This window comes from Copidosoma floridanum, unplaced genomic scaffold, assembly GCF_036245765.1.
Source record: "Copidosoma floridanum isolate Cflo_tuat_1 unplaced genomic scaffold, Cflo_Japanese_pri ptg000017l, whole genome shotgun sequence".
NCBI lineage: Eukaryota > Metazoa > Arthropoda > Insecta > Hymenoptera > Encyrtidae > Copidosoma > Copidosoma floridanum.
In genome coordinates, this window is record NW_028321894.1 from 9084129 (window position 1) to 9110381 (window position 26253).

At 34.8% G+C, this 26253-nt stretch overlaps 1 protein-coding gene across 1 annotated transcript in view; it reads left to right on the plus strand.

The window, feature by feature from the left end:
• Nucleotides 1–26253, plus strand: part of KaiR1D (Kainate-type ionotropic glutamate receptor subunit 1D) — a 1638136-nt gene that overhangs the window by 751281 nt on the left and 860602 nt on the right. The gene's annotated exons all lie outside the window — the stretch shown is intronic.

Here is a 26253-nt window from a genome sequence, read left to right on the forward strand (position 1 = left end):
ATGTTAGTTTATTTACTGTACTTAATAATGAATAATTATTAAATTTGCACGTTGGACCCACAGTTTTTTTTCAATGGTCATACGATAAACTTTCAACCAATCAATAAGTTTTTTCTTGTGCTCAATAATAACGTTTTTGAAATAAAGTTTATAGAGTAAAGATATTCATAATCTGTAAGATGATAACTTTTTGATTCTTTTTCTTAACGTATTTTAATTACATTATCTCTAACGTCGCTTTTATTTATAGCTAAGACCGCAAGCATAATATTGTTACATCGTGAGTAGATAATTAATATAAAATTACGTACTAAAAAAACTGAAATTAAACACATTTTTTGGAAACACAACAAATTTTAACAAAAACAGTTTTCCAATTCAATTCCACTATATTCTTGTTATTGAGACAGAAGTGTCAGCTCTGAAACTTTAAAGTAGCCTCTCAAACTGTATGTCAATCATCAAGTGATAATCTAAACGTATATGAAAACTGTTTTCGTAATAGTAGTTAAAAAGAGACACAAATACCTTTGTGTCTTGGCGTGAATAATTCTGTATTCTTGGCAATATTAAGACGGTGGTACTCTGCACACATTTTTCCCTTTAATTGTCCATATTAAGGACACAGTTTGCAAAGCGTAACGAGGTTGTTATACTGTGAGTCAGGATTGCAAATGACATTTTGAAAATTATATAAGAACAATTTCCAAAACTTAAATTTATTATTAATAAGATTATTGCACTTTTTCTTTTAAACTTGTCGTTCTGTAGGCACGTGTCTACGTAAAACGACATTTTTTACGTCTTTGTGAATAAAATATTTTGTTAATTGACTATTACAAAATCTTATTATTTCGATTAAAAAATTTGTTAAATATAAATGCATACAATACGTAGTAAAATGGATTTTTTGTGCAACTGAATACTGACGAAGGATGAAACTAGACTAAGCTCTGGTGTCGAGAAAATAGTGTTAAAGGAAATATGAGCTTGATTTTTCGATTAATATTTGGTTTAACTTTAAATAAATCTTATTTAAAAATACTTTTGAACAGTACGTAGTTAACTCTAAGAGTATCACGTCAAAATGTTTCTCTTAAAAGAAATTATTTACTGCAGAATAAAGACATCCTTTTATAGTTTCTTCTAGCGTTGGATGTTTTTTTTCAATCACCTTTTCCACATTTAATACACTGATTTTATTCATCAGAGTCATACTTTATAATAAATCAGTTAAGTCACTCACTATAAACTCTTTGTACTTGTTAACTGACGTTGCTGCACACTCGATGTGGCGTTCCCTTTTATCTACACATTTGACAGCTTAAGTGAGTCCTAAAAAGGTACAGTGTTGCATAGCAACGGTCGAACTATCCATTTTCTCTTTTTTTCACTTTTATCTTGTCTGTCACTAATTTTATTTTTATTAAAAATCACCGATTCCATTACATAAGATAATGTGCATATTAACTTAATCTTACCCACTTGTATCCGTTCCTTCTGACTAATGTTTTTATTAGTAAAGTAATTATTTATGAAAGCAAAATTGTCTTTAAGCTCGCTCCATACATGTACATTTATAAATATACCTCCTGTAACCTGACATATAAAAAGCCGCAAGAAAGGCTTAAAATACTGACAATTTACATAATAGTGAAGCTCTACGACGATTTTTTTTTAAGCCGTCTTGTTAGGTGGATACGAATACAGTATTACCTTTGCAGTCAATATAACACCGCTTCCATTGGTTTTTCGATTTCTCGTGAGATTAATAGAATCTGCTAAATTTTTATCACTATCACGCGATAAAAATGCATTTTTCTAAATTGAGCACAATCTATTTTACCAGATTCGTACGACACAGTTAATCTTGACCAAAATTCTTTTTACTGACAAAATTTTGTGGGCACTGTGAAAGTGTTCTATGTCACTCGTCATCTAAGTTGTAGGGAAGACTAACGGGTCTATACACAAGTAAAACCCTCAAGCTTGAAAAACTTGTGTAGCTTTTGTACTCCCCCCTCTTACAATTTTAATATCCAAAGTGATGTCCCACTCAAGTTTTTGGCAATATGTGATTCATAAGGCACAACAGTATGCCTTTTATTTTATTATATAAAATGCTGCAAAAAGACTTGTCAAACATGCTTAAACCTAAAAGACATCTCATGTTTAGTCACCTAAAAAATATCTGCAGACGGTTGTGCATAACAGTTAGTGATAACAGCGAGAGTGCAATATTAAGAAGAGTAAGTGACCACGGTGAAAGTAAGTGACTTTCTCTTAGGTGCAATATTTTACTACCAAACTGTTACTGTAGAATTTTTCAGACTATGACTAGAGTGGACCTACCTAACTGTGTATGCCTATTACATTTAATATGCATTGGCCAAAGTAATAATTAAAATGCGGAAAGTATAGTAGTAGGTTAGGAAAAGAAAACAAAAATAGAAGAAATTCGGTCCTCATCCGACACTCTTAGCTGAATTATATTTTCTTGATAAAACGATGTAGTAGCTATAAGTGCGAGATCTCTTTCAAAGTCTTTTTCATCATTAATTTACTTGAAAGTTTTATACAGTGTATTTTTTGCACTTTCTTAAGCTTGTATGAATTTCCTAACAGTGTGCTTCTACTATGATCACTACTTTGTTTGAGATCGTACGTTATTGTGCACGATGCGCAACCATAGTGTCAGAAGATAAATGTAAAGTATATTCTGGAAACGGATTCAAGGACGTGCTATCTGCATACTTTATTTACTCATTAATAGGAGTATTGAAAAAGCTCTTTATTATTTACTTGGCTAGGGTGCACACAGTCACGTTGTACCCTCTATTTTTAATTTGTAGTACTATAACCATCCAAGTGGTGGTGGAGTGTCTACCATCTAACGCTAGGAACAACGGAATGTTAAAAAAAACGTACGAGGCGTACGATAAAATTAAAAAATGCTCAGTAACAGTTATACAAAATATTTTATACATACGGAATTTGAGCACAATGGAAGAAAAACAAAACAGAATACTTTGTAAGTTAACAAAAAATGTCTCGAAGATTCTAAGAATGCTCCAAACGTTAAAACTACACTCAGAAGAAAATAGCAGCACACTTTGGACGATGGTATGCCTGGGCAGTCGGGGGTGAAACTTTCTTACAATAAGAGAAAAATATCTCCAGGTTAATTGAAATATTTACGAAAATAATGTTTTATCATTGCTTTTGACTTTCAAATTATATTTATGGTAAAATATTGCGTAGAAAACTAGCCTTAGTGACCGCTAAAGAAGGTATTTAACACCCTCTTTGTCGAAAAGTACTATAACAAGTGACACCAATAGAGGTAGCCAATAAATTTTATATTAATATTTCTTAAAATCCTTGTATTGCATTCTTATTACGACTATTTATGACTCTACAGGTAGAGTCAACAGAAAGAAGAATGCTCCTATCGATTTACCCCAGGGGCGACCCCCGTGTCATGACAAGCATCATGATGAAAGAGGCCTTAGAAGCGTCGCCATGCAGACTGAAGATGAACCAGATACATCAAGAGGTACAAAATATATCATTTGAGAAAGCAATAAAGACAAATGCATGAAGTCTTTTAAAATACCTGGTCACGCTATAAAACTTAAAGTTACCGATTTCACAGATTCAGCAAATACTTTGAAATAGCTTAAGAATGCGTTTTAGAAGCTTACATTTAATTTAAAATTTACGCTACGAATAATTATCATTAAGAGTTATACTTACAATTAATAGCGTCAATGAAACGACTGGCAAGTACGTTTTTTAAATTTATCAATCAAACAAATTTTGTAAGCTCGATATAGAAGGTATACGATTCCAATGCTTGATAGTAAGCTAGACATTTCCTATGACCAATAGGACAAGCAAATGTTGATACATCTAAATCATTGTATTAAGAGGTGCATGTGTATAAACAGCGGTACTTTTTAAACAAGCAATCTGTCTCCTTCATACGTGCCCTTCAGTCAACATCCGATATACTTAAAATTTACAATACTAAGCCACTTAATTTCTTTTACAAGAAATTTTCTTTAGGAAATAAATAAGAATAAGAAAAATTTCCTCCCCTGGTACGGATCAAGCACACAACCTCCTTTTTACTAGACAGTTAATCTATTATTCAAGCTACTGAAGAGCCGTACATTCATTTGCACCATGAGTTTAAATAAGTTTTTTATTCTCAATTCTGAAAGCTGTCTTTCACCTAAGCTCGATATAGTAGGTATATGATTCTAATCCTTGTCGGTAAACTAGAAATTTAATACGACCAACAGGTGTACAAGTTAGTGTTTATACATCTTAATCATTGTATCAACAGTTGCAAATGTATAGATGGCGGCACTTTGATACAAACACTTTATATCCTCTATACATGCCCTTTTCTCAATATCCAATTTACTAAAGATTCATAATACTAAACCACATCATTTTTTTTCAAAACATTTTTTACAAGAAATTTATAAAAATGAGAAAAATATCTTTCCGGGGTGTAGATTGAACACACAATCTCCTGTTTACTAGACAGTTGCTCTACCATTTGAATTACCGAGAAGCCGTACATTCAATCGCATCGTAAGTTTCGAAAAATTTCTCATTCTTAATTTTAAGAGCTGTCTTTCTACCTAAGCTCGATATAGTAGGTATATGATTTCATTGCTTGTCGGTAAACTAAAAATTTTTTACGACCAATAGGTATACAAGCGAAAGTTGATACATCTTCATTATTGAATTAAGAGGTGCATATGTATGCATGGTTACACTTTTAACGCAAGCACTCTATATCCACTATACATGCACTTTTTTTAACATCCAATGTACTCAATATTCATAATACAAAATCACATAATTTTTTTAGAACGAAGTTTTTCATGTAACGTGCTTGGGGGGCTGGAATTTTAAAAACGACAGATTCTCATAAAACGAAAGCCGCTCACTAGAACTTTTTCTCCTGAAAAAAAAAAATAAAAAAATAAAAAAATAAATGTATCAAAACACAATATCAAGAGGAATGCAACACTGTGAAGATTCTCAAAAACAAAACATTGAAACATTGAGAACAAATTAAAGCACAACAGTCTAAGTATCATCAACTCCACTTACAAGTTACCTGATTAGTTCAAAAGCGTTTCGTCCACGGTAGTGATAAAGTACTCTTATTCCTCCTCTAAGTCTAAGCCTAAGCCTAAAAAATAAACTTAGAAAAAGGTTAGAATAACAACAAGTTAGATTTCTTAAAGCATGCCCATAACTTTGATATTATGGTTCTTCTAGAAACCTGGCTGAAAGAGGAGGACAGGCTCTCAATCAGGATATTTAACGAAGTCAAATTTTAAACAATAGCTGAAAAACACGGTGGTATGGCCTTTTATGTCAGTGAAGAACTTATTTATTCTACACTAACTCTGAATTGGCTTTCTAATCGCCTTAAGCTTGACTCTATTGCTGTGGATACTGGCTCAGGTCCCTTCTCAATTATTGCATGCTATCGACGCCCCAAACATTGATACAATATCACAATAAACGCATTGTCAAAACTATCTGATATTATAAAGAACTTAGACTCCTTCACTCTTGTTGGAGACTTCAACTCACACCACCCTCTGTGGGGCAGCTCCAACAGCTGTATTAATGAAAATTTGATCTTCGATAACATTGATAATGACTACCTCTTTCTTTGAAGCTACGGTAGTTTGACCTATTGTACCTGAAATGAACATGATATTATTTACTTAAGTAAAGATCTTTCCTTCGCATGTATGAATCTTGTATCCACCTCGGAGTGGTCTGTTCTGGATGATCCCTGGGGCAGCCACCACTACCCTATTAAAATTGCAACTAATGTTTAACCAGACTATATTCCTAGAACTGATTACAGATATAATCTAAAGAAACCAGACTGAGATAAACTCTATCTTGAATTGGAAAAAATTAATCATATTTTCTTCTCTCTTAATTACATTAATAGTGACGTTCTGCAGAAATATAAAACCCTTACTGACTGGCTTCACAGAAGTATTAAAGAATCTCTAAACTACCGTTATGAAGAACAAGATTACTTCTTAAAACCTTCCCCAGACAAGCTCAAAAGAAGAACCAAACAACCCATTTGGTGGAATGAAAGATGCAGCCGAGCCATCAGAATCAGATAACCCAGTTTTAAATTACTACAAAACAGATGTGACTTACACTCTTTCATAAATCGTAAAAAGATTATAGCTTAAAAAAAAAATTGCTGAGAGAGGAGAAAAGAGACTTCTTCAAAAAATTTTGTACTTCAATTAACAGCAAAACTAAAATCACAGATGTCTGCCACAAAGTCAAACGCTCTAAAAATGGCTTTAACCACCCTTACAAAACCACAGGCAACATGCTTTCCTGAAAGAAACGGAAAACTGTATCGACACATCTTGCACTTTCAAGTCTGTCACAAAACCTGTGGACTTTTCTACTCTCAAAGGTGACCCAGAAAATCCAGATCACATACTTTCCAAACCTTTTTCCTACGAAGAACTCAATGTTGCGGTTAACTCTGTAAAATTGAATTTTTCCCCAGGTTTTGACAAAATTACTGACAGAATTATCTATTACCTTCCAGAATCACACAAACATGTACTCTTAGACATTTTTAATGATTTATACAATTAGAACCTATTTTCTGATGACTGAAAAAACTCCCTTATCTCTTTCATTCCTAAGCCAAATAACAAAGCCAGGCCCATTGCCATGGCTTCTTGTTTCTTTAAAATCATTGAGAAGATAATCAGTGACAGGTTCACCTGGTATCTCAAATCAGAAAACATCTTAAGGGTATCACAAAATGGATTTCGCAAAGGTTGGTCTTGTATCCGTAATGTAACCAAACTCACTATGGATATCCACAATAGTTTCTATCAAAACAAAAGCCTCGTTGCACTATTTATTAATTTCAAAGGTGCCTTTGATAACGTTTTACCAGATACTGTCATCCAAGATCTTATTGATTTACATCTTCCAAGAAACCTTTTTCTCTTTGTCAAAAATTTAATACATGACCGTTTTCTTATTTCTCTCAACTCAGCGAGAAAAGGAAAATTCTTCGCAAATGGAGGACTTTCGCAAGGCTCCACCCTCAGCCCAATTTTATACGCCTTATACACTTATAAAATAAACTCCATCCTAAGCAAATTAATTAACTTATTGAGCTTCGCAGACGATATAGTCATTTACACATCTTTGGATAATATTATGGACTCCACTAGGCTAGTTAACTCAGAAGTAAATAAAATCATTTTTTTTCTGTTGAAGAAGGGCCTAAAAATTACTCTAAAGGAATGTACATGAATGATTTCCAATAAAACTAATTTCAACACTGATAGTTATTTCATCAAAATCAACAAGTTAAAACTTCTACCAGCAATTAATGTTTAATTTTTGAGAGTATATCTAGTCAATAATCTTAATTGGCATAAGCAAATTGACTATCTTGTTGTCAGAAGCCACATTCCTATGAGCATTATTGCATGTTTAAGAAAAACGTAGTGGGGTGCCGACCCACTACTGCTTATAAGATCTTATAAAGGGATGCTCAGACCTATCATGAAATACTCTGGCTCCTTTACATCTCCTAGTCCTTAATACAACTTCAAAAAAATTGAAATAGTCCAAAACAAAGCTTTAAAACTAGTTTGAGGATACAGGAAAAGCGCTTAAACTAACATTATTCTTTCAGAATCTAAGACACCTTAACTAACCATCAGATTCAAGTACCTTGCCTACACTTTTCTTCTAAAATGTCTCTCGTGGGAAAACAACTTTATCATCAAGAACTTAGACGAACTTTCACAACGATCTAACGACCCAACCCTCGACTTTAACTACAAAAAATCTCTTCTACTAGAATGCTACGAAAATTGCTGGTTTAAGCAAATAATTTCTTCAAACAAAAACCACTTTCAAATTTTTACAGACTCCCTCAGTAATCTAACTTTCTCAAACAACATATCTGGACTCAAAGCTGAATCTCAACTTATAGTTCAGATAAAAAAGCTCATATCATCAGCTACTTCTCTTAAGAAAGACTTCAAATTGAACTGGATACCTTACCTTTTAGGAATATGAGGCAATGATGAAGCTGATCTTTTGGCAAAAAATGCTGCACGCAATGGCACACTTAAAAATCTGTCAATTCCATTTACTGACCTTATACCTAAAATTCAAAATAGTTGCCTGATCGAGAACAATCTGCTTTTTTTTAAATCATTTGAGCTTGAAGCAAACGAATTCTTTTAATTGTATCACAAAAATAAGAAAAAACCTTGGTACTACGACCGTGGCCTTCCAAGAGAAGCTATTGTAACTTTTTATAGAATAAGAAGTGGCCATATGTCACTTAACTGTGTTCTCTCTAGATTTAATATTATTAAGGTAGTTTATCCCGAAATCACTTTATTTACAATCTTCTTTAAACTTTGCATATCACTTTATTAGAGTGTAATGCATAAATGTTCAAAATTTTGTTATGACTGTCCGTACCGTTTTCGACATATGAAGCTGCAAAGTTGGACTCTTTAACACGGTAAGCATAGGTGAGCTGCGCGAAAAACGAACGTTTTGAATTATTAAACAAAAAGTATATTTACAATTCTTATGAAAAATTATAAGCATGAAGTAAAATATATGACGAATCTATTATATTTTACACAGAGATGCCATCTGTACAGTTTTTTAATAAATCAAATTGAAAGTTAGCAATTTTCCAAATAAAGCAGACAATAAATTGTGGGTTATCTGATATGTGGCAACAAAGCGTATTGCAGTCGCATGGAGATGAGTCGCTGGCAATATATCTAGATATACGTACTGTACCGATATAGCAGAACAGCTGTTTGAATTGATGCAAATTAACAAAATATTAATTGAATTAACAAAATAATTTTTAAAAATTTATACATGTAATTGATTTATGTGTACTTGTACAAGTTGTTTTTTTGAAATTGTGTTTTGTAATTAGTTGTTACACCGAGTGTGAGGAAAAGGGGTTAGATTAATAAATTTTTTTTTTTTTTTTTCTTATAAACTAAACAAAAATCAAACAACATTTTTATTGATTAAAACTTGTAGACTAGCAAAAATTTTACTTATAGTTTACGTAAAGTATTGCTGCGACGTAGCAAGATTTTTCTAACCACAAGTGTATGAGTGTGTGAGTGTACATAGATATGTAGAATTTAATGTGTGTATGCCAGTGGTGACCAACTTTTTCTTTACTATCTATGTGTACTCATTTGTATAGCAAAAGAAGTTATGGATGAGCTCCACTGGTGAGAATAAACTACCTTAATAATGATCAATGTGAGTACAACAAAAGTAATGACAATATTAAACACATTTTCTAGTAATGTAAGCTTTTTGAAGAACCAAAAACAGACATGATAAAAAACTTGAGAAAATTTGTGAAATACGGATCTTTTACCATCATTGAAGTACTGTTAAACACAAATCACTATATTTTCACTATTCTGGCTAACCATACATGCCAATTAAAAAAAAAGAATCTATTATGTAAATCAATTACTTATATTTTATTAACTTCCACAACTGAATATAAAAAAAAAAAGAAAAAGGAAAAAAATGTAACATAACAAACGCATTTTCAATAATCTTTATCGAGTTTCATATCCATTGTAAGCGTATATTAAGATTGTAACATATGCTGCATGATTCTTAATGACTTTTGTATGTACATGGCTTTACAACTTAAATTTGGTGCCAATAAATGTTTAATCAATCTATATTATCTAAACATGCTCTTTTAAAAATATCCAATATACTTAAGATTCATATTACTAAACCACATAATTTCTTTTCAAAAAAATTTTTTTCAAAAAATGGATAAGAATGACACAAAAATCCTTACCAGGTGCAGATTAAACACACAATCTCCTGTTTACTAGACAGTTGCTCTACCATTCGAGCTACCAAAAAGCAGTACATTCATTCTCACCATAAGATTAGATAAGCTTCTTATTCTAAGTTTTGAGAGCTGTCTTTCACCTAAGCTCAATATAGTAGGTAAATAATTCAAATGCTTGTCAGTAAACTAGAAACTTATCAGGACCAATATGTATACAAGCGAATGTTGATACATCTTTATTATCGTATCAAGAGGTGCATATGTATAGTTGGTTTCCCTTTTTTATACACGCACAGTATATCCTCCACACATGATCTTTTGTCAATATCTAACCTGTGAATAGATAATTACTTGATAAATTTTTAATAGAATATCTCGAAATTTTCTAGGGTAACACTTACTTTGCTAGGGGTCATTTAAAAAAGAAGGTTTTTTCTACATAACGCGTGTGCTTTAATCACGGAAACTGTTGATTTATTTGAGTTTTTCAGTTATTTTCATCACGTATGCAAGCTTTACCATAAGAATACGTGCTAAAATGCGTTACATAAAATTAATAATATCTTGAAATTTTGCAAGGTAAGCGATATTAATAATTATATCATTGAATTCAGTAGATTTTTAACTATTAAATTCATAGGGTCTTGGTTCGAGAACTATCACGAGGGAGACTCCTTAATATGAAAAGACAAATCTTTGCTCATTTTAAAGTAAACGATTGTCCGAAGTTTATCCATTTGCATTTGACAAACTTGCATTTCATACCACTAATTCTAGTTTCAAACATTATTTTACAGAACAAAATTGATATTAAAAACATGTATGAGCCTTCAGATAATGGTTCGAAAACTGACGTTGACTCGGAAATAGATAATAGTAAAGTTGTGGCAAAATATACAAACTATGATCAACACTCACAAGAACATTTAAATGTTTTTCACAATTTTTTCTACAATACTTTTAGTCATTCTTGCGCAGTTTGCGATAGGCTTTGGTAAAAAAAAGATTTAAAATCGTCATTTGCAGCACATAAAAATATTTTAAAACCAAATTTACCGGTAAATAATAACTTTTTTCTTATTTCTACTCTTAAAAAAATGTTAATATTCAATAATTATTTGTATTTCATAAAAATATTATTAGCGGCATTACTGAAGTAGCAATTTGTTCTACGTGTAAAAAATCTTTGGACGTACAAAAACTTTTATTATTATCAACATGCAACGGACTTTCATATCAAGTCATTCTGTCAGATTCACCAGAGTTAAATTTTATCAAACAGCGACTTATTTCTCTAAGAATCCCTTTTGTGCAGATAAGAAGACTCCGACATGTTAACGGCCAGTTCGGTATTTATGGAACAATAATTAATGTTTAAATTGATGTTAAAACAACAGTTAATAAGCTTCTAAGAAACACTCAAGATAACCATTCTTTTCATGTATACATTACAAAATAGTTTATACATAAATCGAGTTACAAATCAATTAAAAATTGTATGGTTGGGCCTTATTTATGGCGAAGACCGAAATTTTACCATCTTACTCAAGTAATAAGGCAAGCCGATAAAACGATTTCTTCTTTATTAAAAAAAAATTGGCAACAGTGGAGTATTATCAAATATTAAACTTGAAATTCTTAAATCAAGATTTTTCACAAAAGCTTAAGTTTAAAGAAATTCATACGACCAATGGTATACAAGCGAGTGTTGATACATCTAAATCCTTGTATTAAGAGGTTCACATGCATAGATGGCGGCACTTTCAATACAACCACTCTTTATCCTCCATACATGCCTTTTTTTTTAATATCCAATATACTTACTTTAAAACTCATAATATCAAACCACATTATTTCTTCTTCAAGAAAATTTTCTTAAGAAATAAATAAGAATGAGAAAAATATCCTCCCCGGGTGCGGATCGAACACACAACCTCCTGTTTACTAGACAGTTGCTCTACCACTTGAGCTACTGAGAAATTTCGATAAGTCTCTCATTCTTAATTTTCAGAGCTATCTTTTTACCAAAGCCCGACAAATTAGTTATGTCATCTAAATCTTATCTAAACTTACGGTGCCAGTAAATGTACAGCTCCTTGGTAGCTCAAGTGGTAGAGCAACTGTCTAGTAAACAGGAGGTAGTGTGTTCGATCCGCACCTGGGGAGGATATTTTTCTCATTCTTATTTATTTCCTCAGAAAATTTCCTTGAAGAAGAATGAATGTGGTTTGATATTATTAGTTTTAAAGTAAGTATATTGGATATCAAAAAAAAGGGCATGTATGAAGGATATAGAGTGCTTGTATAAGAAGTGCCGCCATCTATGCATATGCACCCCTTGGTACAATGATTTAGATGTATCAAGATTCGCTTGTATACCATTGGTCGTATAAATTTCTAATTTACTGACGAGCACTAAAATCACATAACTAATTTATCGGGTTTTGTTAAAAAAATATCTCTAAATATTAAAAATGAGAGACTTATCTTAACTTACGGTACGAGTGAGTGCACAGCTCCTTGGTAGCTCAAGTGGTAGAGCAACTGTCTAGTAAACAGGAGGTAGTGTGTTCGATCCGCACCTGGGGAGGATATTTTTCTCATTCTTATTTATTTCTTAAGAAAATTTTCTTGAAGAAAAAATAATGTGGTTTGATATTATAAGTTTTAAAGTAAGTATATTGGATATTGTAAAAAAGGGCATGAATGGAGGATATAGAGTGCTTGTATTGAAAGTGCGTACATCTATGTATATGCACCTCTTGATTCAATGATTAAGGTGTATCAACATTCCCTTGTACACTGTTGGTCTTATGAATTTCTAATTTACTAACAAGCATTAAAATCACATAACTAACTTAAAATTAAAGATTGTGCCCTAATAAAGTTCGTTTATATCTTAAAAATGTAGATATTTATAGTTACAATAATGAAATCTTACAGCAATTACCACACTAAATAATTTTTTCAGCCAATGATGTCATTGTTGGATTAAAAGATGCTTATTAGAAAAGTGCTTTTAGACAAAAGATACACAAAATGTCAATATTAGATACAGGTGGCTTACCTCACATTATTACATTTGTTGAAGATAAGTATTATCTTATTACTTCAAACATTAATGTATCTAATGGCTTAGCTAACGGCACTGTTGGTTAGTTGGTACATTTAGATTTTGATAATGATTACATTGTTTGCCAAGTTTGGTTAGAATTTCCTGGTAACATTAAAACTGTTAAAAAAATCAGAAAAAAGCTGCTTTATTTGCTATAAAAAATGGAATTTATAGATCTGCCGTACCGATCTAACCATGGGCATTGAATATTTATTCAGCAAAAGACAGTTACCTTAAGGTTACCGTTAAGCGAAAACATTTTTTTTTGATAGCAGCTTGTGCTGTAATAGCTCACAAATCATAAGGTGGAACGTTTAATCAAGTTGTTTATCAGTATTAAAAATTGCATTTGCAATCACTCGTTTACGTTAGACTTTCTTATGTAACAAGTCTTGAAGGCTTGTATATTGTAACACCTGATAACGATCGGACTAAGTGTAAATTTTATCATAACCATCAACAAGCTGCTTCACTTGTTAGTATAAAACAAGAATTTTAAAGGCCCACTTGAAATTCTCTAGATATTAAAGCTCAATTATTATCAGTTTCACTTCTGGTAACAGAAATATGTCTATATTATCTGTTTATATTTAAAGTCAAAGAAAACATTTACTTGTTTGAATGATACGGTCGATAGAAAATATAATGTTCTAATTTTGACTAAAACATGAATGAAAAATAATCAACAAATTGACATACCATAATTTAACTTTATCGTTCACTTTAAACGTAATGATGCATGGTCAGCTGGAGCGGCAATATATCATACTGCTGATCATGCAGTGAATATAGTTGATCCAAGTATGGATATGACTGTACAAAACACCTATGATTTAAATGTTCGAACAACAGATGTTGCAGACATTTATTCAGCCATATCTACAATGAAAAATGTCCAAAAAATAGTAATACAAGATCTATATGCTTCATCTTATCAAATAATAAGAGATGTAATTGATACAATTTACAGAACACGACTGGAGTAAACTAAAGGAGGTGTACAATTGCTTGGCAAAGATTTTGGTAAACTTCCACCTATAATGGCTGGTGATTTTAACATGAACTTTGCTAATAACAATTCGAAGTCATTGACCAATTTCCTCTTCCAAAAATTGAGCTTGAGTATGAATAATGATTCTAAAAAACATGCAACATGATATGGGACCACTACAGATGCCATTATTTCTCGATTTCTAAATAAAATACAGTCATAAACATTTGTACTTTATTTAAGTAACCATAAACCAATACTTTATAATGTAGAATGTAAATGTTTCTTATATTTAAATAATTATTTGAAATATAATTAAATATAAAAACATTCACGCAATTTTTAAAATGAGTATTACTTGGGTATTAAATTGCAAAACAATGCGTAAGAAAAAAAATGATTTAGAAAAATATGTATACAGAAATTAAATTAAAAAAGTTTGATCACAGTGCAATAATAAGAAATTTCGAATAAAAACTAAAAAAAGGGTATAGAATCGAGACAAAAAAATTAAATTCAAAAAAAAAAACAAATTAATATAAAATAATAAGAAAAATAAAAAAAAGAATAATGTGAAAAATAATTGACAAATAAAATTAATAAAAAAATTGAAAAAAAAACACATTAGAAAGTAAGATAAAATAAAAAAGATAGATAAATAAATTTAAGAAATAAAAGAAAAAAAATAAAAAAAAACAAAAAAAAGGAATGAATGAAAAAAAAATTAAAAAAAAAAAAGTAATGAAATGACAAATAGAAGAAAAAAAAATTGTAATCGAAGAAGACATAACAAAGTTAACCGGGATAAAAAAAAAGTAAGATAAAAACACAATTATAGAACAAAGATTAAATGAAAAATTAATAAAACAAATAAAATAAGTAAAATTTAGAGAATAAGAAGAAAAAATCAAAAGTAACAAGCAGTATGATATAATTGGGTCATGGAACCCACGGTAAAAACAAAGTTCTTTAAACATAAGATGAGTGCTAAAAAAAACTAAACATAAGATGTGTGTCGTAAAACATCATGAAACAAAGGAACACAATTTCACAGGTAACAAGGAGGTCGTGAGACCCATAAAAAGGACAAAGCTCTAGAAAAAGAAGAATGGATTTTTGTAGTTCATTAAAACAAAAACATAAAAACAAATTTAAAAAAATATTCCAGTATATACGACAGTTAAACTTTGTATATATTGTATTTATGAACGTTGTTCTCATCTCATGTTCAAAGAACTTTGTTTTTACTGTAAGTTCTATGACCCACATAAATCCTCTGGTTTGTTTCTTTTTATTTTTTTAGTTTTTGTTTTATTTTCATCATTTCGTTGTTTTAAAAAAATTTTTTGTTTACACTTTTTTTTTTTTATTTCCTTTTTTTTCTTTAAATTTTCTGAAAGAAATAAATAAGAATAAAAAAAAATCCTCTCCAGGTGCAGATCAAACACACAACTTTCTGTTCAATAGACAGTTGCTCTACTATTTAAGCTATCAAGGAGCTGTAGATTAATTTGCACCTTAAGTTAAGATAAGTTTCTGATTCTTAAAATTAAGAGCTACCTTTTACATAAGCTCGATATAGTAGGTATATGTTTCTAATGCTTGTCGGTAAACTAGAAATTTAATACGACCAACAGGAATACAAGCAAATGCTTATACATCATAATTATTTTATCAAGAGTTGCATGTGTGTAGATTTTTTTTTTTTTTCTTTTTCATTCATCATCGCCTGCAGGCTCAGACATAGCATTTTTTTACGTAAACAAAGTGTTAATTAACCATCGGTGCACCTGAGATATGACCAGATGTTTATATACGTATATAAACATTAGGACACCTCATACACCTATGATCACGAAGACGAAGCGTCAGAGAAACAGTTCATCGACCTTCGAGAATCAAGAGCAAAGGCAAAAGGGCAAGACCTGAATGGTGACCAGACGATCACCCATCTAACTATTAATGGCGCCAAATGCAGCTTATCCTCGGAGATCTACAGAACTCTACCGTTGCGCCATCGTGACTACAATTTATAGATGGCAGCACTTTTTATACAAGCACTCTATATTCTCCATACAGGCCCTTTTCTTAATATCTAATGTACTTATGATTCATTATAACAAACCAGATAATATTTTTTAAAGAAGTTTTCTTTAAAAAATGAATAAAAACTAAAAAAATATCGTTCTCAAGTGCAGATTAAGCACATATTCTTCTGCTTACAGAACAAATGCTCTACCACTTATGCTACCGGGGAGTCGTACATTTATTCGTACCTTAACTTTAGATAAGTTTCTCACTCCAAAATTCAAGAGCTGTCTCTAACCTAAGCTCTTTATAGTAGGTATATGATTCTCATGCTTGACGGTAAACTAGAAATTTAATATGACCACCAGGTATACAAGTGAATGTTGATACATTATAATTATTGTATCAATAGGTGCATATGTATAGATGGCAGCACCTTTTAAACAAGTACTCTATATCCTTTATATATGCCCCTTTTTTAATATTTTATATACTTAAGATTAATGATAATAAACCAGATAACTTTTTTTTCAAGAAATTTTTTGGAGAAACAAATAAGATTGAAAAAAACAAGAAAAAACTAGGAATAAAAAGTAAATAGATATGACAAAGAAAAATATGTACGGCTCCTCGGTAGCTCAAATGGTAAAGCAATAGTCTAGTCAACAGGAGACTCTATGTTTGATCTGCACCCGGGAAGGATATTTATCTCATTCTTATTAATTTTTAAAAGAAAACTCCTTGAAAAAAAAGTTATGTAGTTTAGTATTATGAATCTAAGGTTTATCAGATGTTGAGAAGACGGCATGTTTGGAGGACATAAATTGCTTGCCATACATAAGCACCTCTTAATACAATGATTAAGATAAATCAACATTTGCTTGTTTAGTCATTGATCATATTACATTTCTAGTTTACCGAAAAGCATTAGAATCATATACCTATTATACCAAGCTTAGGTAAAGGACAGCTATCAAAATTGAGAATGGGAGACTTATCTCAACTTACAGTGCGAGTAAATGTACAACTTTTTGGTTGGTCAAATGGTAGAGCAGCTGCCTAGAGAGCAAGAGGTTGTGTGCTCGATTCATACTTGGGGAGGATATTTTTTTTTTTATTTCTATTTATTTCTTAAAGAAAATTTTTTTGAAAGAAAAGTTTTGTGGTTTAGTTTTATGAATCTTAAGTATATTAAATAATATGAAAAGGGCATGTACGAAGGATATATATAGTGTTTTTATGAAAATTAACGCTTTTTATACACATGAACCTCTTAATTTAATGATTTATATGCATTAGTATTCGCTTGTATACCTATTGGGTGCACTTAATTACTAGCTTACTAAATCCAGTAAAATAATTTACCTACTTTTGAGAATTGTCTTATTTTTTATGTCATGAAGCGCGTCAAGACATAGAATGAAATGATTCCGTCAAAACGTGCGGTGTACACATACCGATCCTTTTGCGTGGTACAAGTTCAATGCGATGCACTTATAGATAAGATAGACAGAAACACCCACACAGTTCATCTCTTATGTGGTGGTTAATAGTTTTTACTTAAGGGTAAGTAGTACCTAAGAAATTTTGTTAATTTTTTCTTTGGATTTGGATTCAAAATTTTTACTACGTTTATCTGTGTTGCGTATTATTCTAAGGCCTTTAATGGTCAATTCATATCAAAATTCATTGTAAACAATAAAAAGGTCTCTTCTGAGATTATTCTTAACGAGTGCAATTTGATTTGTGTGTCGTTAGGAAAGTTTAATTTATATCTAGTTTAAATTACTTATCTATGAAGTTGGCACATTTACTTGAAACGTTTAGCCTTGCAGGGCATAAGAATGGTATATTTTATCTTTATTTGTTACGAGCGATAAGTATCTTATGAGTTCTTATTTAAATTTCTGCTTTTATGGGCCAGATTTAATCAACACCCACGAACACCAAGCTGTCACCGCTTTTCAAAAAAATTTCATGCAAATCAGAAAAGAAGACCCGTTCGTTGAAAGTTTAGTAATAGCAAGTGCGTACTCCATACTGTACAGAAAAAACTTTTAAAAAAAAGATGCAATCGGGATCATACCTGCAACTGGGTATACACTCACAGAGCAATTTTCCACAAATTACACTCATTGGATTTTGCGAGAAGAAAAAGTGATAAATGTATAGATTATACATGCAGGTAGATCACGGAAATATCGTTCAAAAGACGGCCTACTTGTTGATGGTTATTGGTTTAATTTCAAAAAAATTTGAATGTAATGGTGTTTAAGTTTTACAGATTTTATTTTAATAGTTGTATCTACTGTTTTCCTAACAATTGATATAAAAAATTGAATAATAACGAAACTTTAATAAAACGATACAAAAATACTCGTAAAACAAGTTTTAAAATGGAAGAGTGCGGCTACGAAGTTATTTTGATATGGGAGCATGGTTTTGACCAATTTACAAAAAAAAATTACAAGTTTTAAGACCATATATAAAATAACACAAGCACGGAAATCTGTACTTTAAACTCTCAAGATGCATTTTACGGTGGTTGTACGGAAAGTATTATTACACATAATTGGGTAAAAGCTTAAAAAAGGATAAAATATTAGAACAATTCCTCACTATACCCTTATATTTGTTAGACAGGTACAGTTTTACTTAGACATCCAAAAATTTATACAAGTTATAACTTTTAAATTATCAGAAAAAAACTTCAAAAATTTTAAAGAAAAAGTCGAGGGCTTAGTAAAACGTAAAAATTTACTGCCGTTTTATTTATTTCATACTATACTTCCAACAAGGATGAAGAGTCATTAACTTTTTGGATTGTGCTACATATGTATGGTACCATTCTTTTAGAAAGAATGTATCCACGATTCCGTATCAGATAGGGCTTTCTTAGGTACATAAGTTTCCCTCAAAATGAGGAATGCTCTTGTACTAGAATATAAATTTTTGAAAATCAATGTTATTTGGCAATATGAAGTTGCTAAATACGATCTTATTTCCTAAAATACTGGCTAATGTACAGAATATATAAACATTTGTTTTAAAATAACGAAAGTGGGTCACCCTGTACGGTTTAGACGAAAGAAGATAAATTAAAGTACATGAATACTTGTAAATATGGAGAAAGCATTAAATTAGATATTAGCAACATTAGAAAGAATCCAGGTGTACGTTCAGTAGCAAAATTAATTCTAAATTCGTTTTGGGGAACATTGGGTCACAGGGAGAATTTACCTCAAACTAGTATAGTTAATGGATATAGAAAGTTACTGGAGGCATTATGTAATAGTAAAAAGTACACACACATACAAATAAAAAGAATGCTGGAACCGTTGTCTGATAGAACAAGGAAGAAAAAGAGAGCACTTCTTGGAGCAAGATATGTATGCTGGCTTGTTAAGAGCGAGAAGAAAGATCTTATGTACTCAGTGTCCCCATCCACAAATCTTACATCAGAGTGAGAGAAAAAAATAATTTATTCACGTGGTTTCCCCCTCCACCGTGCCCTGAAGCTATCGTACAACAGTACAAGTTTTCGCACTATCCCTCTCCCACCACTACTATTATCAAAAGCACTTGTACAACAGCACAAGCTTTCCCTCCCACCTACCACCCTAGGGGGGTTGATTCGAAAAATGGTCTAGCCTATTTGCTGTACTGAAAACTCCAACTACTAGAAAGTTGACTAATAGCTATCAAAAGTAGAAATATTCTTGGTTACTTGGGTTAACAGTGTAAAAACTTTCCAAAGTGTCAGATGATTATTGTGTGGAACTCGCTTCTCGCGCCCTCTCTCACTTCATTAGACGGACACCAGCGGCACCGCCGAATCCATGCTCGAGCTCCAAAAACTGTCTTCCTCGCTCTACGAGAAAAAAGGAAGGAAAAGGACAAGGCTCTCAACGCAACGACACCTGCCATCTATATATATATCTCCTATATAATCTGTGTGCCTCTCTCTTAGGTTTTTTGTGCTTTTTCGAAGTGAATAAAGGAGTTGAATTAAACATTGGTCCTTCGAGCCGGATTCAGAGCAGCTAGGATAGCTGGCTATTTCCAGAAATGTAAGTAATACCATGATTTCTGAGACTCTCTGCGTTTTAAACGCATCGAAACATTGGGCCTCTGGTGCACGCGATGCATTAAGACAGATTCGCACCGTAAGAGATCAAGGTTAGGTGAACCTCCACGCAATGGGAGGGTGAAAGACGCCCAGAAATCCGCCGCAGCTGCCGTGCAGTCTGCGTCGTGGTCCTCGCACGTTATCGCGATGATACAGCTCGAGAAGCTGTTGCAAAGGTAAGAGATGACCAGATGTCCGCCGCAACTGCCGCGCAGTCTGCGTCGCGGGCCTTGCGCGTGATTGCGATCACGCAGCTCGAGAAGTTGTCATGAAGCGAACGTGTTGCAGATTATACGCTGACTCACGTTCAAACTTTAGTTGATTTCCAGGCCCACGCCAGCCCTTCTTCCTCTCTCAGGTCTTAAACTCTTCACGGCACGCACGAATACTGAATTCATCGCGGGTGACAAGGCTCCGCTTGAAGCGGCAAGCGTCGAGCTTATTGTGTTTTAAATTCGCAGGGCACATCAAGGCTGGTCTGATCTGCTTGCGACGCAGCATGCTCTCCTCGATGTTTTGGATGAGTTTACTTAATCAGCCAGGGGCATCGAATCCTGGAGCATGGGGCTTGTCGACGCTAGGGCAGAGTTGCTCAATAGCTACTGGAACGACTTTCAAGCTAATCATCGCGACTTGATTCCGGACCCACCTGAGGACAAAGTTGCCTCCCTCAGAGTCGTGTACTCATCTGGAGAGGAACACTACCTCAGCGCTAAGGCGTGCCTTTATGATGCCAAGAGTGGGATGACTCCTCTTCCTGGATCCGGTGGACCACCTCTTCTTCTTGGGCCTCACGCCAGCCCTTGTCTGCCAAGCATCAACATTCCGCTTTTTTCCGGTCGTCGCGAAGATTCGCGGTTCGAGCACCACCACCTCCTCATGCAGGATCACATCACCGCACTAAGGACGCTCAAGACTCTAAGAGAAGAGTCCACTGCTGGTTTGCAGGGCCTGCTCGATACCTTGGAGAAGCACCGTGACCAGCTAAAAGCGCTGAAGCAGCTCGTGGAACAGTGGGACGTGTGGATGATCTCCTTTGCCTCCACCACCATGGACCCATCGACTTGGAGGGCCTGGGAGGACGAGCTTGAGAAGCTGGATGCAGCTGCCTTGGCACCTGGAGAAGTAGCCACATTCGCCAACCTGTCCAGCTTTCTGCGGAGGCGTGGCCGCTCTCTAATCTCAGTAGAGGCCTCGCACAGCCTACGCTCAGTGAACGATTTATTCAGCTCACGTTCAACAAGTGGCCGCCCTGCCAGGCCAGCACCGATCGACCGCAACCACAGGACTCTCACCACACAGGTGGCCAAAGCTGACTGCTCTGCTTGCCATGCTCCTCACCATATCGGCCATTGCAGTCGTTTTCTTCAGCTGGATAAGACAGCACGTCGGGCTCTCGTTGCTCAATCGAAGCTGTGCTTCAACTGCTTGGGGTCAGGCCACATCGCTCACTCCTGCCCATCCCAAGATGTATGTCAGCACTGCAACGCGAGACATCATAGCTTGATTCACGACGGCAGCCGTAAACGCAAGGCCGACCCCGAGTCAACAAGCGCTCAGACCCAGCGAGCACGACTTGCCACAGATTCTTAGGGAAGCATCAACCGGGCGGTCGACTCGCAGCTGTGACTAGCCGTTCTTCCAACGATCATGGTCCAGCTGAAGGGGACCCAAGAGTGGACAATTACCGTCAGGGCACTCGTCGACGCCTGCTCGGAGATCTTGATCACATCCACCGAACTAGCTCGAGAGCTTGGTGCTCGTCTTGAGCCAACTGCCACTAACATCTTGGGCGTCGGTGGAGTCGGCGTCACGCGCTCGCTGATGATCGCACAGGTACAGGTGAAAACCTGGAACTCGGCATGGGCGTTGCAGGTGTCTACACACTGCCTACCTCGATTAGGACTCTTCACTCCTTCGGCACCACTGCCCCCAGCGGTCATAGACTTGTGGCGAGACCTACCAGACCTCTCGGACCCACACTTTGGGACATGGGGTGATGTGGACATACTTCTCGGCGCCGACGTGTACTCTCATCTGCTGCAGCCAGGGCTCCTGCTCCGGGGAAATCTCATCGGGCAGCTCACTGTCGTGGGCTGGACTTTGACCGGTCAGATGTCGTGTCACCCCATCTCCCCCCCGATCGCCACTTGCCTTATGACGCAAGATGCTGGCACCCCGCCCTGGCATGAACAGTTGGTAGCGTTGATGCAGCGGTTTTGGGACCTTGAAAACATACCCCGAGTAGTCCGTCAGTCACCCGATGACGCCGAGTGCGAGACATTTTTCGCTCATCATCGCCGAGCCGTTGACAGACGCTACATCGTCCGCCTTCCACTGAAGCGTAGTGGGACCAAGCTGCTCGGAGACAATTTGCCCAGTGCGAGGGCGTCCCTCCAATCTTAACAGCGCAGACTGCAACGCGACCCCAAGATGGCTGCTGAGTACGTTCTCTTCATGGACGAGTCTCTTCGCTGTGGGCACATGCGGCCGCTGACCGACGCCGAGCTGCGCACGTCCCCCGGGCCAGTTCACTACATCCCGTATCACGGCATCTGGCAAGCCAGTGACCGACGAAGAAGACTACGCGTCGTTTTCAACGCATCACGACCGACTCCAACGGGCTGCAGCCTCAACGACGCACTGCATGCTGGACCGAAGCTTCAAACCTGCCTACCGAGCGTTTTACTGCGTTGGAGAAGGCACCGAGTTGCTTTTTGAGCAAACATCCAGATGATGTTTCGGCAAATACTTGTCGATGAACGTGACGTGGATCTCCAACGGATTCTATGGAGCATGGACGAGTCAAGCCCACCAAAGCATTTTCAGCTGCTTACCGTGACTTACGGCAAAGCCAGTGCTCTTTATCTCTCTCTGCGCACGATTCTGCAGCTTTGCGAAGACGAAGGTCACGCGTGGCCTGAAGCCGTGCCGATTGTCAAGAGCGATCGCTATGTGGACGACGTCCTCTCAGGTGCTGACGACGTGCAGACTGGGCGACTCCGTCGCGATCAGCTGATCGGCCTGCTGAGAGCTGGCGGATTCTCTCTCAAGAAATGGGTCGCGAATGAGCCAAAGCTCCTGCGTGATTTCCCCGTGGACTCCTGCCTCAGGCCATCTTGGCGACAGCTCAGAGTGGACGGCCTCGTTAGCGAGCTTGGCGTCAGCTGGGACCCCATCGGTGACTGTTTTCACCTCACTCCACCTGCCATACAGCCACAGCAGACGAAACGCACCATACTGGGAGCTCTTGCCAGACTCTTCGATCCCTGCAGGTGGATCGCGCCCGTCATCCTCGTCGCCAAGATAATCATCCGAGATCTCTGGCTTTCATGACTGGACTGGGATGAGGCTGTGTCAACATCCGTAACTCAGCGATGGCACGCATTTCTGAGCAAGCTGCAGAACGCTCTACAAGAAAAAGGGAAGGAAAAGGACAAGGCTTTCAACGCAACGACACCTGTAATCTATATATATATATATATATATATACTTAGAGCGCGTAGTGGCTCGGTTGGCTAGGTCGTGGATTGGCACGCGGGAGACCGCAGTTCGATTCCCAGCCAGTGCGATTTTTGGGCAAGTACCTCTGTGAGTCTCACATGTGCTTTTTTACTACGCAATGCTCCTCGAGGAGGGTCTAGGCAACCTTCTCGCAGCAAAAATTGCCTAATTTTCCCCTGCCCCCCTCCCAGTAATGGGAGGCCTCCCGTCCCTTTCCTAGTCCTTTTCCCCAGTGCTAAGTGCCCATAGTAGTGCCCTTAATAAAGGAGCCGGACGTAGAGCACTATAGTTTAATAAGAAAAAAAAAAAAATTTATATATATGTATCTTTTATATAATCCGTGTGCCTCTCTCTTAGATTTTTTGTGCTTTTTCGAAGTGAATAAAGGAGTTGAAAGAAACAATTGTAAACTCCATTGTCTTTTTACTGGTTTGCCTTGCTTGTGCTGTTGGAAGATCTAAGCAAATTCATTTTATGCTTAATATCGAGGTGCTTCTGAATAAAGTTATGTCCTTCTAAACAAATCTTCTGCAAACAATGAGGAAAACGCAGTTAAAGTTTTTGCTGGTAGTAATATTGCTCTTTCATGTACATTTACCACTTCAAAGTGCATGCGTAGTTAAGTTTTAAAATAAACTAATATATTGTCAAAAAAAGAGTTAGTAGACAGTGGGTGCGTGAGTTCTAAAGTATTAAGTTATATTTTAAATGAGTTAAATAGGAAATAATAGAATTATAAAGATAAAAATACCCTCTCTAAAACAATGTTGGGTACAAAGGTGGTGCAATCATCGTTGGAAACAGTATATCGTAGGTAAGTTAGGTGTGGTTTTAGTTAAAAATTCAATATGTGATAAAACAACAATCATAAATAATAAATTATGGCATAATACAATCTTAACAACGTAGGCTGGTCAGTACAAGACTGTAAGCTTTCATCGATTCTTCCAAATACTTAAAAATAACTGTCTACTGTCTACACTAGTAATATCTCTAACGTCACGCTCACACACTTATTTATAGTGTATTTCAAAAACTCAACGTATAATTGTATCTAAAAAATTAAGAAAAACCATCCCGCTGTACCGCTTTATTCAATAGAGTAGTAGTAATAGTACATCCCAGTGAATGTCCCTTTAAGGCGTTCATCACACATAGGGTTGGTTGGACAGGTACTATTTACATCAAACATTTATTTGAAATAGTATAAGAAATACCCTAGAAAAATGACTGATCCTGTAAGTGCATTATTTTTTCTATGTTTAATTTTAAAAAATTACAATTCACACGTCACCTTGTAGAAAAATCACGTAAAAAGGCATTTATGCAATCTGAAGAAATCTCCTTACTGTTTTGGTATAAGAGACTACTGTTAGATAAACCTATCGAATTTTTAAATAGATCCTTAAGTTGGATTTTAAATAAATTTAGTAAGAAGGGATTAAGTATGCATGAAAGCATGTATGGGAGTACATCCACATAAGAAGAACAATTTCCAGATTACCTGCTTATATTTGCGCTTCTCTCACGTCTCTGAATTTTCCCTCCGGTAAATACGTGAAAAGATTTTATAAGCAATGGAAAAATTGTAAAAGAATAATATACAATAAAAAACAATTATTGTACTTCTACAGTACAAAAATATGTTTTTCAATTTTTGAAAATTTTGAAAAAATATAAAAAAATTGTATAAACAACTATTTGTTCATTGTTATAGCAACAAACGTATAGTAAAAAAATTAATATTATTCAACAGATAAAAAAATTGCTTTTCTAAAATATACTAATTCCTAAGTTTTCTGAGAAAACATTCAACAAAAAGAATTATTCTATTAAATAAATTATTTAATAATTTAACTAACAACTAAACAAAATAAATGAATAAACAGTAAATGAAAAATAAGATATGGGTTTTTGTTGTAAACAACAACATAACATTCAGGAATAAAATTTGTACTATCGAGACCACTCGTGGCCGAGTGTCTAAGGGCCTCGGCTTTTGTACATAATGTCAGGGGCTCAAATCTCTTTGTAAACTAATCAGTCCAGTAGTCTTAAAATGCGTAAAAAACAAACATACACAGATGCTTATCTTTACATATTTAGATAACAAATAATAAGGAATTTTTATTGTAACATTGCTTGGGCAAGCCAGTGCCGTAAATTAAAAACGTGACCTAATGATAGAGATAAATATTAAACCTAATTTTTTTTTAGAAACAAAAAAAAAATGAAAAGAACTTTAACTATTTTTTAAGTAGTTATAAAATAATAAATGATTTCAATTAGAGCTTTAACTTATCCTTAAGTGAGCAATCGTTGATAATAAGAAGCCAAACTCTTTTTTTTGTATTAAAAAAAACTTTCTTACGTCCATACTTTCTTCTCCTCTTTTCTGATTCATGAGATTCTTCTTTTACAGTTTCAACTCTTTCTTTACCCCACCCATTCTTATTTCCAATCAGTCTAAATATTTAAAGGATTTTTCTTATCAGCTTTTCCACAACGGTCCCAAAATCGTACCCAGCCATATCCCCTTCTTTCCAATAACTCTCTTAAAT